We start from the raw sequence: 18,134 nt of genomic DNA on the forward strand, positions 1-18,134 counted from the left end.
TTGGCTTGATATACATGTAATACAAAAATGTAATCACAAAAGATGTCCCAGCCACTAAGCCTCTCAAGCTACGTCCTTGGAGGTGGCATGCTACCTATACCTGAAAATGATGTCCCATATAGGGTGAGTCAATACCCAGTAGAGATATGCTAAACATAACATGAGCAATAACTAAAACATTAGCACTTGATAAATGTTTAGCTTGACAAAACTCAACTTATAAACATGGCTCAGAACCTGGCCAAAGAACTGAAATAATATTACATCTCTACCAACACTACTACAAACTGCCAGTTTACGGAAATTGCGTCCGCGGGATTCGGCACCCATGTATTTTCATTCTCTTATGGCCATTTTACGGATATTTCATCCGCGGGACTCGGCACCCATGTATAGATATATTCGGATTGCCATTTTACGGAAATTGCGTCTGCGGGATTCGACACCCATGTATAGATATTCATACGGCCATTTTACGAAAATTTCGTCCGCGGGATTCGGCACCCATCTATTCAAATGCTCAACTTGATTAGTTTCAATTTACCTAATCATCATGCAATGTCTACAACAATCAAGACTATCCTCCACCGATAGCCCAAAGTAGTTATTTCTAAACAGATAATAAATGTCCCAACTCAATTTCATAACAAATGTCATTAATTACACTAATGACCCAAATATACCCAAATGTGGCATTTTTTCCCATCTTCTCAATATTGACCCAAAGGTCCATATATTATTATCAACAACTACAATAATCCCCTTTTTAGACCCAAAACACATACGTATGAGCCAAATAAACAAAACCCCTTTTTTAACATTATACATCTCAAACCCTAACGTCCCAAAACCAAACCATTTATACAAAAGCCCAACATTTAGGTTAAAACCCATAAAGATGAGTAGGAATCCCTACCTCAAAAGATGAAACCCAACGAAGGAGATGAAGAAAACGAAGATGCTCAAAATCTCAAAATTCTCGGATCAAATGTAGCCCTCGACGATCAACACACTTTTTACAAAGGCCAAAGGGTGAGAGATTACTCTAACTAGATCAAACCCTAGAGAGAAGTGGAGGTTTTAGTGAGAGAAGCTCTCCAATGGCTGTTTTGAAAAGTAAGAGAGAGAAATGGAGTTGAAAAAGTGATCCAAAAAGCTAAATCTCAGAGTGATATACACGTCTCCCTGCTCGAGCGTCAGACACAGACTCACGCTCGAGCGTCCAAACCTCCGCTCGAGCGCCGGATACACGCTTCTAGAACTTTTGCAGAACCAGGTCTTCGCTCGAGCGTAAAACTCCCCGCTCGAGCGTCACACACAAACTCACGCTCGAGCGTCGAAACGCCCGCTCGAGCGTCAAAACGCCCGCTCGAGCGTCAAACACTGCAAAGGAAAATACTGGGAGATGGAAATTTACGCTCGAGCGTCAAAACTCTCGCTCGAGCGGAGAAGCAACAACAAAGGGCCCGCTCGAGCGTCAAAATCCCCGATCAAGCGTGAAGGCCAAATTCTGGACAACTACTTTTGTTTCAAAGTACAACCAACCTGTTTCAAACCTGCCCAACACAACCCAAGACTCAAATAGGAAAAGTAAATGATAGAAATGAGAATGAGACAACAACACATCCACGGAACCGAGTCCGGAATACAATAAATAAAGAGAGGCAAAACTAGGATCGCTATAGAAATGGCCCTAGAATCGGGCCTACTACGGCCCAACAGTATTGTCCAATTCGACTTAAGACTAAAGAGAAGCTGTGTATGTGTGTGTGCGAGTGCGGGCAAAATTACATTGAGTTTAGATTTGTTAAAATTGAAGATATCAACTTCACAATAAAGTTGTTCCATTATGAGATTAATGAGATTCATTTTGGTGAACTAAACTGTTCATCTCATACAACCAATTGAGAAAATTATCTATAAACAAAAATCAAATCGATCCAATATTGATTGTCATACTATAAAATCATTTTTATCTATACGACATACATGTTTTAAGAATAAAACTTTCATTTTTTGTATTATATATGTTATTTGATCATGTAATTATTTATATCTGATTAATTTAATTTTTGTATGCATGTTCTTTTTAGCCTGTTGTATGAGATAAACCGTTCAAACAATTAAAATGGATACAAATTGATTCACAATGTTAACTTTATTTGTAAAGTTGAGATATTCTATTTTAACAAATCCAAACTCAATTACATGAATGTGAATCACATGTAATCTTTCATTTTCTCACATAATTTTTTAAAAATTTGATTATTTTATATATTAATTTATGAAATGTGATTATGAGCATTGTACATTCAATTAGTTTATAAGTTTTGTATTGAAATTTGGAATAAATACTTAATTTTTAGTTTAAAATTATTAAATTTTGTGTGAGGATTTGAAAAAATAAGTAATTTTTTGTTTGAAATTGTAAAAATATAAAGGTTTTATGGTCATTAATATTCTTTATTTATTTATTTTATATATATAATCTCTTTATACTGCTGGTTTAAATTCATTAAAATATTCAACTAATTTATTGGTTTTGGAAATTTACCTTGGTTCAAAAATTCTCAATCCATCAAAGATGGATTAGTGGATGATTTTGCCCAAATTGACTGGCAAACGCTCCCAGGATTAGGGCAAAGGAAAAAATGAAAACAAAAAATCTTACAATAGCTTATGTATTGTTAACAGTGTACAAATAAACAAATCTTATTTACAAAATTACACATTTATTATATCATTGTCATATCATTGTGAATAAGGAAAAAATTATTAAAATTATTAGTGAGGGTAAAAAGCGTAAGTCTGGGCCAAGCTAGAACTGGGAAGAAGCGAGCCGAGCTATGGGCTGAGTAGAATGGGCTTTGCCACTGGGCTCTGTTGGCCCGGTCATGGATGACTGAAGTTAGCTCGGTTCGAGTATTCTGAACTAGGGTACGAGGAGTTGCGTTATGCAAACAAGTTGATACCGAGCTAGGGAAAGCAAGGTAGAACTGAGCTAAGGAGAGTTCGGTGAAACTTGCCACATCAGCATATGTTAGCCTGGTTGCTTTGTCATACTACCGAGGTAAAACCATTTCACTTGGTTAAAACAGTGAGGGTGTTGAAGGATAAGTATTATCTTTCAGGAGTGTGATTTCTAGGAGGACTCTGCATTGAGGAATAAGAGTCCTACTAGGATTGTGCCAGGCAGAAACTATAAAAGCTCATGACAGAACCTATGTACAAGTATCACAATTTGGACTCTCGAATACACAGAGCTTTTTGTCTATTTTGCTGACTTAGGCATCAGAGAGGTATCTGACACACACCCGCCGACTAGCTCACGTATGTGTTTTCAGGGAGCAAAGCGACGACGTTTGGAGGAGCTCAAACTTGATCAACAGGATTATACGAGAAGATTATTCTGCGCTCGTATAATTGGCGCCGTCTGTGGGAAACTACAGAAAGAACAAAACTTTTTGTTCAAGTTTTCCTCTCCAGATAAAACCAATGGCGCATAATGAAGATTTGTCGCAATCTGCTATCGACGGACAAACCTCGGAGGGGGGAGGGAGGCGCGAAGGTTTACCCTCTATCCCTCCCATGGCGGACTTAGAACCCCAGCGACGGAACTCCAGGAGGGACACACGGGAGAGACGAGGCACTAGTCCCCGTCGCTCTCAAAGTCCCGCAAGACAGAGGTGAAGGTTAGACCCTCAAGTTCTAGAGGATCGCGTTAAGGAACAAGATGAATTAATCAGGAAGATGGCGGTAGACATGGAGACAATAAAACGCCAGATAAAGGGAAAAAGAATGGCGATAGAAGAGAGGCGCAAAGGCAACACGCCTTCTCGCCACTCGAAAGATCATGACAAACAGGTCATACCATCATAAGCAGAAAGCAAGAGCCTTAGAATAGGCGATACGCAATCAAGGACTTCCAGGACTCATTATTCCAGGTCTGAGAGAACGAGGATTGAGAGGTCGTATATGTCGAGAAGCACTTATCGGCCCTCGCACACGCATCAGACGACATCAAGGCACTCAGAATTGCCTAGGTCTACGAACCTACGAACGGTACTGGAGGAGAGGGCCCGATGGAAAGAAGACACAAGGGCTCGCGACCCTCGCAGAGTTTTAGCCCTACAGCGATTGGCCCGTAGGACACACGGGAGTGTCAAGGTAGGGATGCCAATACCGCGCCCTGCTTATGAACCAGCGGATAAGGTATTAACACGGTTACAGAGCTCGCCGTTCATTCTGGCGATAGAGAACGCACCACTACCTTCAGGTTTCCACCAGCCCAAATTTACTACTTATGAGGGAAAGACGGACCCATACATGCACTTGAGCCATTTTCGCCAGGTTATGGCAGTATACCAGTGGAACGAGGCCCTAATGTGCATGTTGTTCCCATCCAGCCTTGGTGATCTAGGCCTAACCTGGTTCGAGAGGCTACCAGAAGGCAGCATCGCCTCATGGGCATAACTAGCAGAGGCGTTCGTGACTAGATTCAGAACGAACACCAAGACACCAGTAGAGATCGATCAACTACTCTCCATTGACATAGGTGATAAGGAGACATTAGGTCCTACAACAACCGATATTGGGAGACTTTCAACCAGATTGGGGATTGCCCTACAAATTTCACTATCGCACAATACAAACGAGGTTTACTAGTCGGAAACAAATTAAGGGACTCAATCACTATGACGCCACCCCTCACGATAGAGGCCCTAATGGAGAGGGTGCATCAACAGATCCGTGTAGAGGAAGACAGCGCCGCGCTACCGAATTCTTAACGAGATAAAAAATGAACCCTTCGTTTAGCGGCCAACCAAGTTGGGAGTAGCACAAAGGGGCTACGACGAGAGGTCCCGCTGCACTTTCCATGATGAGAAGGGGCACCTAATTGAAAACTGCACACCCCTGAGGCAACATCTGAAAGAATTAGTAGCTGTTGGTCATCTAGACCAGTATATTGAAGGGGGAACACAGCCAGCCCCCCAAGACCTCAACAGGCCAAACGGGATGCCGAGGGACGGACCACCCCAAGGCATAATCAATGTTATTCATGGGATCATTGAACCTGAGTGGGTATGTAAACTCAGGGGGATGATAAAGAAGGCAGAGCACTTGAAGGAGGTACTAAGTGCACAACCCGCCATCAAAAAGGGCAAAACAGAGACTACGAACGTCATATCCTTCTCAGACAAGGACCTAGCAAGGCTACATTGCCCTCACAATGACGCACTGGTAGTAACTTTGCGCGTGAAGAACTTCGACGTCAAGCGAATCCTGATTGACCAAGGAAGTTCGTGCGAAATAATGTATTATGAAACCTTCAAACAACTGAAGCTAGAGAACAAAGACTTGGCCCCTGCAACATCCCCCCTGGTTGGCTTTAACTCAATGCCAGAATGGCCAGTAGGCAAGATAATCCTCTCAGTCAAAGCTGGGACCATGACTAAACAAGTGGAATTCTGGGTATTGAAAGTCCCTTCCACTTACAACATAATCCTGGGAAGAACATGGCTGCACGCCATGCGATCGGTAGCGTCAACCTACCATCAAGCACTATGGTTCCCCAACAAAGTCGGAGTAATTGAAGAGGTCTTGGGAGACCAAATCATGTCAAAACAGTACTTCATCACAGTAAATGGCAGCCGGGCTGCAAAAGGATCTACACAGATGGTAGAAGAGCCAGAGAGCAATGAACTATTTGCGAATGTTGGCAATGCAGCAGAACAGAAAGCAGTGGAGGACTTGGTTGTGGTAAAGGTAGATGAAAAGAACCCAGAAAGGTTATATTTGCTAGGCTCATCTTTGTCCAGCACTGAGAGAACTGAGTTAATGGAATTCTTAATCTCAAATATCGAAGTGTTTGCCTGGACACCATATGACATGCCTAGCATAGACCCTAACTTCATCTGCCACCAACTTAATATCCACCCAAACGCCAGACCAATCATACAGCGCACTCGCAGACCAGCACTCCACCACGCGGAGATAGTGGCGGAGGAAGTGGGAAACTTGCTGGAGGCAGGAGCCATCAGAGAAGTGCACTATCCCAGGTGGATATCCAATACTGTAGTAGTTCCAAAGAAGAATGGAAAATGGCGTATTTGCGTGGACTACAAAACAGTCAACAAGGCATGCCCAAAGGATAACTTTCCCTTACCCAGGATAGACCAACTAGTAGACTTGACGGTAGGGCACAATCGACTTGGCTTCCTTAATGTGTATAGAGGTTACCATCAGATCGCTATGTATGAGCCTGACTAGGAGGTCACATCTTTTACAATGCCCAGAGAATTGTATTGTTACAAGGTCATGCCCTTTGGCCTAAAAAATGCAGGGGCCACATTCCAATAGATGGTCACCAAAATGTTTGAACCATTGTTAGGCAAAACAATGGAGGCTTACATAGATGACATGGTGGTCAAAAGCAAGGATGAGAAAGACCATCTCAGGGACCTAGACGAAATGTTCCAAATACTAAAGAAGAACAAGTTGCGTCTAAATGCGTCTAAGTGTGCATTCGGCGTAGGATCAGGCAAATTCTTAGGCTTCCTGGTGACCAACCGAGGTATAGAAGCAGACCCCTCTCAGATCAAAACAATCCAGGATCTAGAGAGGCCCAACACAGTAAAAGAGGTGCAGCATCTCTCTGGCCTAGCTGCCGCACTCAACCGGTTCATAAGTCGGTCATCAGACAGATATCGACCATCCTTCCAAGCATTGAAAGCCAAATTTGAGTGGGACGAAGAATGTGATCACGCCCTAGAGAGCCTGAAAAACTACATGACTTATCCTCCATTACTAGTAACCCCAGTACCTAGAGAAGAACTCTTTTTGTACTTAGTAGTTTCACAGCATGCAATCAGTGCAGTGTTGGTCAGAGCAGAAGGAATCCAACACCTGCCTATCTTTTATGTTAGCAAGACCTTATTGGGGGCAGAAACCAGGTACCTACCATTGGAAAAACTGGCCTTAGCTTTGATGATGGCCTCAAGGAAGTTATCACATTACTTCCACGCCCACACCATAATCGTCCTGACAGCTTTTCCCTTAAAAGCTTTGTTTGAGATGGTAGACTTTTCTGGACGAATCTTGAAATGGGCGGTGGAGTTAGGACAGTTCGACATCAAGTTTTAACCTAGAACTGCAATAAAAGCCTAAGTTCTGGCAGACTTTGTGGCTGAGTTCACACCAGGAAGCCATCGCATCTGCCCAGTTGACTTAACTGATACAACCGAAAAGGGGATGGAAAGTGCCATAGGAATTGCACAACCCCCCAAACAAGACGCCCAGCCACATTCCAAGTCATACCGAATTGAAGAAAGAGAGGAAGAGGCAAACAGTGCTATACCTGGCAAAGACCCATCAACAAGTAAAAACTTGGTACAGTCAGATAGTGAAGAGCAAACCCCACCGGTAGGCATAGACTTGGAAGAAAACATCAGCAACACTCATGACCCCAAGACATCATTCAACCCCTCCACTTGCTGGAAGCTATTCGTTAGAGAGATGTGGAAGCTCTTCGTGGATGGAGCATCCAATAGGCACAATGCAGGACTTGGCATAGTCCTCATCTCACCAGATGGCTTGATAGTGGAACAAGCAGTCAACCTTGTCTTCCCAGCATCAAACAATGAAGTAGAGTACGAAGCACTTCTAGCAGGCCTAAAATCAACACTCTTCATGAAGGCCACTGAGCTAATGGTTTACAGTGACTCCCAGCTGGTAGTAAACCAGATTTCAAGTGACTACGAGGCAAAAGATGAAAGGATGACTAAGTACCAAGAGTTCAGAAAGGAGATCATTAAGTTCGAAGTAGTGCGAATAGAGCAGATCAGCCAAGACGAAAACAGCAGAGCAGACGAATTGCCAGGTTTTGCCTCCATGGCAAACACATGTATCCCACATTCATTACTGATTGACTTCTTACCCAGACCAAGTATTGAAGAACCCGAAGTAACAGAGGTATGTTGTGCCGAACTAGGCCCTTCATGGATGGATCTCATTATTGTATTCTTAAAAGACGGTATCTTACCTAAAGAGAAGAAAGAGGCCAACAAGATTAGAGCAAAGTCGCAGCGATTTTGGCTCTTTCCATCATTGGCGTTATACAAAAAAACCTTCATAGGACCTTACTTGAAATGTGTCCATCCTAGCAAGGTCGAGGCATTCTTGTTCGAGATATACGAAGGCGTATGCGGAAGCCACCAAGGGGGAAAATCATTGGCTTACAGAGCAATTTCACAAGGATATTGGTGGCCTTACATGCAAGCAAATTCAGAGAAGTATGTCAAGAAGTGCGAGAAATATCAGAAGTTTACACACCAAATACATCAACCAACCAAAGAGCTTCTACTATTAACTAGCCCATGGCCCTTTGCGATGTGGGGCTTGGACATAGTAAGACCACTTCCAACAGCATCCGGTAACAGAAAGTTCTTTCTCGCAGCAATGGATTACTTCACGAAGTGGGTAGAGGCTGAAGCACTCGCATCAATAAAGGAGAAAGATGTTAAGAAGTTCGTCTGGTAGAATATCATAACCCGAAACGGCATACCAAAGGCTCTGATATTCGATAATGGCACTTAGTTCAACGACAAGATCTTCAGGGGCTTCTACGAGGAATATAAGATAAAATTCTACAACTCCACACTAGCATACCCTCAAGCAAATGGTCAGGCAGAAGCATCAAACAAAGTTGTCTTGGATGGTTTGAAGAAAAGATTAGAAAGAGCAAAATGCAAGTGGGCTGAGGAGCTTCCTCATGTTCTATGGGCTTACCGCACCACACCTCGGTGGTCAACTGGTGAAATGCCTTTTTCTTTGGCCTATAGCATGGAGGCAGTAATCCCACTGGAAGTAGGCCTCCCTACCATTAGAAGTGAAAATTTTGACCTAGACTTGAATGGAGAAGCCATAACCTTGGAACTTGACCTAGGAGAAGAGAGAAGAGAAAGAGCACTGATTCACATTGCCTCATACCAGCAAAAGTTATCTAGAAAATATAACAAGACGGTACATTTGAGGCAGTTCAAGATTGGAGATTGGGTGTTGCGTAAAGTAATGCGAAACACTCTGGTACCCGGATATGGTAAGTTAGGGCCTAATTGGGAAGAACCATACAAAGTGGTTGGTTTAGCAGGAAAATGGGCATATCACTTGGAATATGGAGATAGTAAGGCTGTACCCAGGCTATGGAGCACTGTCAATCTCAAACTATTTTATTTTAACCTTTCCTTTACATACTTGTAATTTTTCTTTCTCTAATTTGTTCTTAGACAGTATTAGCTAAGGGCAACAAAAGAGAGGTTGGCAGGAATAACCAACTTTGAGTACTCTTCAGCCGGGATAAGGATCTAGGTTGAAGAGAGGTTGGCTGCAATAACCAACTTTGAGTACTTTTCAGCCAGGATAAGGATCTAGGCTGAAGAGAGGTTGGCAGGAATAACCAAATTTGAGTACTCTTTAGCCAGGATAAGGATCTAGGCTGAAGAGAGGTTGGCAAGAATAACCAACTTTGAGTACTCTTCAGCCAGGATAAGGATTTAGGCTGAAGAGAGGTTGGCAGGAATAACCAACTTTGAGTACTTTTTAGCCGGGATAAGGATCTAGGCTGAAGAGAGGTTGGCTGGAATAACCAACTTTTAGTACTCTTCAGCTAGGATAAGGATCTAGGCTGAAGAGAGGTTGGCAGGAATAACCAACTTTGAGTACACTCCAGCCGAGATTAGGATCTAGGCTGAAGAGTGGTTGGCAGGAATAACCAACTTCGAGTACTCTTTAGCCGAGAAAATGATCTAGGCTAAAGAGTGGTTGGCAGGAATAACCAACTATGAGTACTCTTTAGCCAAGATAAGGATTTAGGCTAAAGAGAGGTTGGCTGGAAGATCCAACTTTGAGTACTCTTCAGCCGAGATAAGGATCTAGGCTGAAGAGAGGTTGGCTAGAAGATCCAACTTTGAGTACTCTTCAGCCGAGATAAGGATCTAGACTGAAGAGAGGTTGGCTGGAAAAACCAACTTTGAGTTCTCCTCAGCCGAAATAAGGATCTAAGCTAAAGAGAGGTTGGCTGGAATAACCAACTTTGAGTTCTCTCCAACTAAGATAAGGATCTAGGCTGAAGAGACTTGGCAGGTATGACCAAACAGATTACAAGGCTCCAAGACCGAGATAAGTATCTTGGCCAGAAAATGTTAAAAAATTCATACAAATTAGAGTTGAAAAGTAAATACAGGTATGAAATAAACCGAACAAAAAGACGGACAAAATGTTTTCAGAATAGATATCAAAAGAAGAAAAATACAAAATCAAGCAAAAAGATCATGCAGGTCTGCGTCCAGGTCAACTCGAGTTTCATCATTTCGTAGCCCAGTTCCAGCAGGAAGGTCGGTCACATTTTCAACCGTACTGGGCACCAGGGGCTCCACCCGAGCTGACTTTGCGGTTTGGAGACCAGAATCATTGGTAACAACCGGGGTGTTGTTGGGCTCTGGGGATGCCTCATCTTCCCCCCCAACTTAAAGAAATTTTTGCTGAATAGCATTGGCATGCTCCGCCATGTAGCTTGGGATAAAGTGGGGAGGAGGGTTCTGAAAGACCTCGATCTCTTGGCCATAACTGAGCTTCGCCATGGCTGTCTTCCACCCACATTTGAAAAATATATCCTTGGCAGCTTCGCACTGCAGGATGTAGGTGGCCTCCCTTTCCTTATAGCCGCAGTCTTCCGCATCGTCCGCGCTCTTCTTTAGCTCGGCAATCTCAGCATCTTTCTTTTTTTCTAGCTTGGCCAGCTCGCGCAAATACTTGTCTTTTCGCTCGGCCAGAGCCTTCTTCTTATCTGCCTCAGCCGAGTTAACCAGACCAGTGAGCCGGGAAACTTCAGATTCAAACTCGGCCATTTTCTGCCTGGATTCTTCTAGCTCGGCCGTCTTAGCGTTGGCCTCTGCCACGGCCAGCTGTGTGGTCTTACACAGCTTCAACACGCGCTTGTGAGTGACATGATTCTTCTGCATGGCCTGCAAACGGAGAGATAACAATTATGGTTAAAACCGTGCAAACAAATGTACAAATCAGAAAGACAAGAAGAGAAACTTACCAGCACCATCGACTTTGTTGCCGAGAGGATGGCCTTCAGCTCGGTCAGATGGTCGTGATGCTCCATGTCGACTGGCAAGCACACACTCTTGGCGAGGTTGAAGGCGAGAGAATGGTCTTTTTCAGCGACCACTAAATCCGTGTTTGTTATGGCACGGTTCTTGTAGGTCACTTTTGGTTCCCACTTTGAAGGGCTAGCCCGGTCAGAACGCGCGGGTTCTGGGTTTGGTTGTGTAGACTGGGGGAGCACGGTATCATCTTCATCGACGAGATGTGGCCCGATCGAAGAGGTGCGAGCGCGCTTACTGGGTCGAGATGACGAGGCTTGGGCTGTTGGAAGGCGTACCATGGCCTCATGTGTTTGTCCGGCCTGTGGTACCTCGGTTTGGTCCTCGACAGCTGGGGCAGTTGTTTCGGTAATGAGTGCTCTGACTGCTCTTTTCTTAGCCATCTTTTGTTCCTCTGTTAGTGGGATCAGCCTGATTTGAGGAAGAGTGAAATCTGGTTCAGGGGATGGTTCAAGGAGAAAGTCGGTTACCCTGGTCTTCCTCCTTCTATTGTATCTGTAGGTCGGCTCGAAGTTAAGTAGCTCGGCCCAGCCTCGATCGCGGTATCGAAACGTGGTGCGGAGAGCGTCCAAGTTGGGGTATTGGTACTGTGACTTTAGTTGGTTTAAATCTGCATAAGGAAAAAGGCAAACGGCGAGCATGGTGATAAACTTATAAACAACAAGGGTAAAAAAAATGTACAAATTGAGCCGAGGTATTCATACCGGCTATTCCTTTATTCCAGTTAATATGGTAGCCTGGTATTTGAGCTTCCTGGTCTTCGAAGTTGCCTGAGACCCAGAAAAATTCATCGTCATTTACGTCTTTGTCCGGTTTGTTTTTGATTATTTTCTCTCGGCGTCTTCTTATTCTTAAATAGTATACCCAGTCATCTTCATTCTGGCCAAGTAAATATTAGTGAAATAGCTCGGCTAAACCGAGGTTGAGGCCAAGCCGGCGATTTAGCTCGGCGATGCCATTTATTATTCTGCAAGAATTGGTGCTAAGTTGGGTTGGGCATATTCTAGTCTGCCTTAGGGATTCGCATAATAGTGGCTGAACAGGGAATCAGAGTCCGGCCTCTACAATGGATATGACGGTGAAGGGAACGAAGCCCGGTTTTCCCCATGGGGTTGTATCGAGCTCGGCTAGTGAAAGGTGGACGTCATCAGGGACGTTTTAGTCCTTGCAGAATTTGGCAATGGCCCCTGGTGAGTTTACTAGGAGCCAGTATTTACCCATTTATAACTTAAATTGTGTATAACTTAGCCCGGAGTCCTAGTTCGGTGTTGAGATGACGTTGATTATCTCGGTTGAGCGTGCAAAGGTGTGCCTGGCCAACCTAGTCAAAGTCTGCAAAGTGAAGATGAAAAGTTTTATGCCCAGGTAACTAAACCGGGCTTAAAAAGAAGGAAAAATAAAAAACTCTAGAACGGCTAAAACGGTTTGAAACGCTTAGCTCGATCATTACGTGAGTCTTTAGTCCGGTTAACAAGCATTGGGGATCTTAGCTCGGTTGTTAGGTAAGGTGTGCTTATTCGATCGAGTGTGCGCTTATCACAAACTAGCTCCTAGTTCGGTCATGGTGCTATTCTCGATCGGAAGGATCGCATTCCAAATTCATTGAAGATTCAACCAAGGTGGTTATTGGTTGGGGGTCTAGTTTTTGAGTTTTCATGGTACCTACCCATTTGAGCAAAACTACAGAGTGTGTTTTGGAAAATATATGTGTGTATACATCTATATTATACATATTCACGAAATAAACAGAAAAAGTGAGGGATTGAGTCACTTACAGTTTAAAAGAAGAGGATGAAGTTCCAAACGGTGAAGATGCCAGACAGGAGCACAAGTTATTGCAGGTGCTGTGATTGAGAAATTGAGGCTTAGAAGGCAAGAGAAAGAAGATGAATAGTGAAATGTTTTGATTTGAAAAAATAGGATTTTTGTATAAAACCTAGATTTGGGCGGGACTGTTCAAAATTCACGAGGTACGAAGAAATTTCATAATGACTAATAAGTAATCAAATTTATCTTTGAGAAGAAATCATTATGAGAAATTATCAAATTTATCTTTGACAAGAATTGATCCGTCAACCTCTCAATTAGAATTATACAAATTAATTCCATTGTACATGAATAAAAATAATTTTTAATAATGTTGAGTGTATAGAAAAGTATAAAAAATAAAATAAAATTGGACGTGGTCCCTATCAGCTTAGAATGAATTTAGATTACATGATAATTTATTTTGCTATAATTTTTGTGATTTTTTTTAATATACTATTGAGGGAATGAATCCAACTTTAATAATTGTGGGAGATTATTGAGGGAATGAATCCAACTTTAATAATTGTGGGAGATTCACCCTATCCCTTATCTAATTTCATGCTGAACAAGTACAAGATACGATTGAATAGGAAAATAAATTTAACTCATTTAGACATACTTTTATTTGAAAGGTCAGGTGGTAATTATTGTTAAATGTAAAAATTGATAATCTCCTCTTGAGATTTTCATTCATAAATTTTATTTCATGCTTTTGTATTCCATTAAGTTTCATGATTTTTTTTTAACAGTTTGGATTATCTCAAATTGATCATATGCACATAAAATAAGAAAGTAACCAATAAGAATAAATAGAAGAATATAAGTAATTCTAAACAATGTCAAGAAAGAAATGAAAGCTGAAAATATAGTTAATGATACTGGTGTCTTAGTTGATTTGAAATCTTGATTGGAGTTGTGTAATTTTTACCATCTTAGGCCCGTTTGTTTTGGGAAATAGAATGGAGGAGATTGATAGTAAGGGGATTAATAGTGAGGGGATTGATAGTAAGGAATTGTTAAATTATTTTTATATAAAATAATAAAACAAATAAAAAATATAAAAAAATAAACATTATATTTAAAAAAAATTCCCAATATATAAAAAATAAAAAAAATAAAAAAATTTCTAATCCCCTCACTATTTTTCTAATACCATCTCTACCTCTTCCTTACCAATCTCCCTTCCTCCTCTTTACTAATACCAAGGGATTACTAATTCCCTCCCTATCTCTCAAAACAAACACTCCATTCTCAATCTCCTCCTCACTATCAAACCCAATCCCCTCTCCATAACCCTAAGGCCCCGTTTGTTTTGGGAGATAGAATGGAGGGGATTGATAATGAGGGGATTAATAGTGAGGGGATTGTTAGTGAGGGGATTGATAGTGAGGGGATTAATAATGAGGAATTGTTAAATTATTTTTATATAAAATAATAAAACAAATAAAAAAATATAAAAATTAAACATTATATTTAAAAAAAAATTCCCAATATATAAAAAATAAAAAAATTTCTAATCCCCTCACTATTTTCTAATACCATCTCTACCTCCTCCTTACCAATCCCCCTTCCAAGGGTATTAGCAATACCAAGGGACTAATAGTCCCAAGGTTTTCTCTGCAAACAAACAGGGGCTTTAGTAATACCTTGGTATTACTAGTCCCAATACCCTCCCTATAGCCCAAAACAAACGGGGCCTAAATAAACGGGGCCTTAGTATCCTAGCTACCTAAGTATTTTATCAAAAATGATTGGTGGCCCTAAAAAATTTGCCCCTAATGCCCCTAATTTCTAATTTTGGAAACTGTTTTTTTTTCTTTCTTTTTTCCTTTTTTTTTTTTTTTTTTTTTTACCTTAAACGGAATTTCGGGGCATTCGAGCCCCGAAACGTTGGGCCCTCAATCACTGCGCGTATTTTATGTTTATCGTTTGACGTTGTTGCCTGTAATCGAATAATTCTAAATTTTATTTATTTTTGAACTGACGGTTATGTTTTCTAGAGTTGTACTTATTATTTAAGATAAAAATTTAATTAATACGAATTTATATTCATCTCCTTTATTTATTTTTATTCTTGATGTATCAGAATTTGGAGTGTCACATAACCGGTCAGTTCCCTAGATCCATCCTTAATTGCGATGGATTTACGGAAGTCTTTGGTGATATAAATTTACTAAATTTCTCAAATTATTTTTATTAATTTCGAAACAAAAATGATTTGGCTATGGTATATTGGTAGTAGGCTGCAAATTGCCAGTGATAATGGTGGATGGATGGATAATGGTGGATGGATGGCCATCAGGGCTTCAGGGTGAGAAAGAAATAAGGGTAAATTACACTCGCCTTTTATGAGGTTTTTGACAAATACAATAACTTTTTCTATAATTTGAATAATTACATAAATCTCTCCAGTTTTAACTAACATTGTCAAGATTCCTCCTATTTTGTAACTTCTATTAGCACAAGTAACAGAACCTGCTAATATCATCAAAGATAATCCAAAAAATGCCAATAATGCTTTTAGGGCTCTTCATAACCAGGCACAACACATAACTGAAAGTAAATAAAACACAATACAGAGCTGCACAATCAAGCACAACAAATGCTACCATTCACATTAACATTCACATTAAGGGGGTGTTTGGGAAGAAAAAAAATAGTCAAATTTAGGCTAAAAATCACAAAAAGATAAATAGGCTAAAATAGCTAATAAGACAAAATATCACATCAAACCCATAATCATTTCACTTTTTCTCTTACAAACATCACATCCAACCACAAAAAAATCTAATCATCTTTCCAAACACAAAAATTTTAGCCTACTTAAAATAGCCAAAAATTAAAATAGCCTACTAAAATAGCCACTTCCCAAACGAAGCCTAAGTATTTATAAAATAAAAAAAACAATTACTAACAAAAACAAACAAAAAAGCTTGTGCAAAAATTAGTATGGACTTTCAATTTCTTCAATTTTAGTTCTAGGGTTTTGAAGCTCCCATCCCAGTTAGGGTTTCCAGAGAGAGAGAGAGAGAGAGAGAGAAATGGTTAGCCCCTAATCGAGAACTGGAGAGAGCGTTCCTTGCGATTATTGCAATGACCAGATTGCGGTTCTCTACTGCGGTGCAGACTCCGCCAAGCGTTGCTTGTTCTACGACCAACATGTCCACCCCGCCAACACTCTCTCTCGTAAGCATTTTCGATCTCAGATCTGTGACAACTGTGGCTCCGAACCCGACTCCGTTCGCTGCGCTACCAATAACCTCCTCCTCTGCAACGACCACGACTGGGACGCCCACGGCAACTGCTCCGTCTCCGCCTCACACGATCGCAACCCTATCGAGGGTCTCTCAGGATCCCCTTTGCTCTCGAGCTCGCTTTAGTTTGGGGTGTTGATTTGGAGGATAAGAAACCTCAATCGCAATTGCAATTACAATTGCCATTGCCTGTGCAATCGACTCCAAATTGGAGTTTTCATGATTCAAGTGGAATGAATTTCGATTCATGGATGTATAAATTTGCTGTGGGTGTTATGTTGCTGCAAGATTTGATGGTTCCAAGTGGGAATAATGCAATGATGTATTCGGAGATAGGTTCAAAGAGGCAGAGTCCGAGCTGTGGGAAGCAAAATCAAGTCTTGTTGGGGCAGTTGATGGAGCTATTTAAGAGGGAGGTAGTGGGAGTGGATGATAATAATGGTAACACCAGCAGCAGTGATGGTGGTGGTGGTGAGAATTTAGTTCCGAATATGTAGAATCAGAGTGGTTGACAGCAGGCGAATGTGGAAGGTGCTGATCTGGGATGTGGAGGAGATGAGGTTGTAGATCCTGTGAATCAGTCATTGCAACAACATGAAACGCCTTTTACTTCTTAGAAAATCGACTGTCTTTCAAAATAGAGAGTGAATTTAGGGATTTAGGCTATAAGGGTGCGTTTGTTTGGACGGACCTAAGTTACACGGACGCGGGCATGAGGATCGGGTGTGGGTGCGTATCTAAGGGTCAGACACTTTAAAATTAAAAATTAAGGATACGTGGATATGTATCCAAATTTAGATACGAGTACGGGGATACGTTAAATATATATATATATATATATATATATTTTAAATATAATTATTAAGATGAGTTATATTATATAAATAACAAATAATTATTTTACATATATGTGTTTATTTATTTTTATTAATATATATAAGTATATACTACCATATAAATATATTATATGCTAGAAAATAATTATTATATAATATATAATAATAATTGTTATTATTATAGTTATTATAATAATAATTATTAACTATTATTATTTTATATAGATATATACGAATAGATATAGACAATAGTTATTATTATATTTATTATAACAATAGTTATTTAAATACAATAGTTATTAACTATTATTATTTTATATAGATATATACGAATATAGATGTGATCAGCGAAGGACGAGAGAGAGAGACAGGGACGAGAGAGAAGCGCAGCGAGAGAAGCGCAGCGAAGGAAGCAATCGATCGATCGATCGCGATTGCGATCGCGAGGGAGAGAGAAAGCGAGAGAGAGAGTCGTCTGGGGGTGTTCGGCTGTCCGATCGACTGACGGAGCTTCGATCTTCGACTGGATCGACCGGATGGAGCTTCGACTGGATGGAGCTTCGACTGGATCATTCTACCAGGTTATCTCTTGCTCTCACCTCTTTCATTTCTTTGGCTGTGAGCCGTGTCCGATAGAGAATAAACAAATCCGACACAGATCCCACACCCACACCCGTGTCGTGTCGTGTCGACACGGGTACTTCGCCCCAAAGTGGCGAGTCCATGTAACACAGGGACGGACTGGATAAGGGGGATTGTAATTTATCGGACTATTAGTCTTGGGATACATTGTTCTTGGACTATTTGGTCGGACTGGATTTGTATCCTATGTTTGTTTAGTCCCATGTTTGTTTGGGATATTATAGAGAATGATAAATGTTCAAAAGACTATTTTGTCCTTTTGAATTATTTACTAAATAATAAGAATATTAAATATGAATTATAAATTTTATTTAATTTGTTTACTAGAACTTTTAAAATATTAAATAAATAGAATATTAATAAATATTACATAAATTTATTTTAATTTGTAATTGAGATTTTTAATTTTTTTTACTGCATTAAAA

The 18,134-nt window shown here is 40.8% G+C and overlaps 1 long non-coding RNA gene across 1 annotated transcript; it reads right to left on the reverse strand.

Annotated features, from left to right (window-relative positions):
- Positions 1 to 15,869: 15,869 nt before the first annotated feature.
- Positions 15,870 to 17,926, reverse strand: LOC145795074 (uncharacterized). The gene is made up of 2 exons (XR_014335254.1): positions 17,810 to 17,926; positions 15,870 to 16,922 (listed from the first exon to the last, which is right to left on the reverse strand). It is a non-coding gene; the product is annotated as an uncharacterized LOC145795074 (long non-coding RNA).
- Between the last annotated feature and the right edge of the window lie 208 nt (positions 17,927 to 18,134).

Source organism: Camellia sinensis, chromosome 7 (genome assembly GCF_055761805.1).
Source record: "Camellia sinensis isolate YWXY chromosome 7, ASM5576180v1, whole genome shotgun sequence".
NCBI classification, from domain to species: domain Eukaryota; kingdom Viridiplantae; phylum Streptophyta; class Magnoliopsida; order Ericales; family Theaceae; genus Camellia; species Camellia sinensis.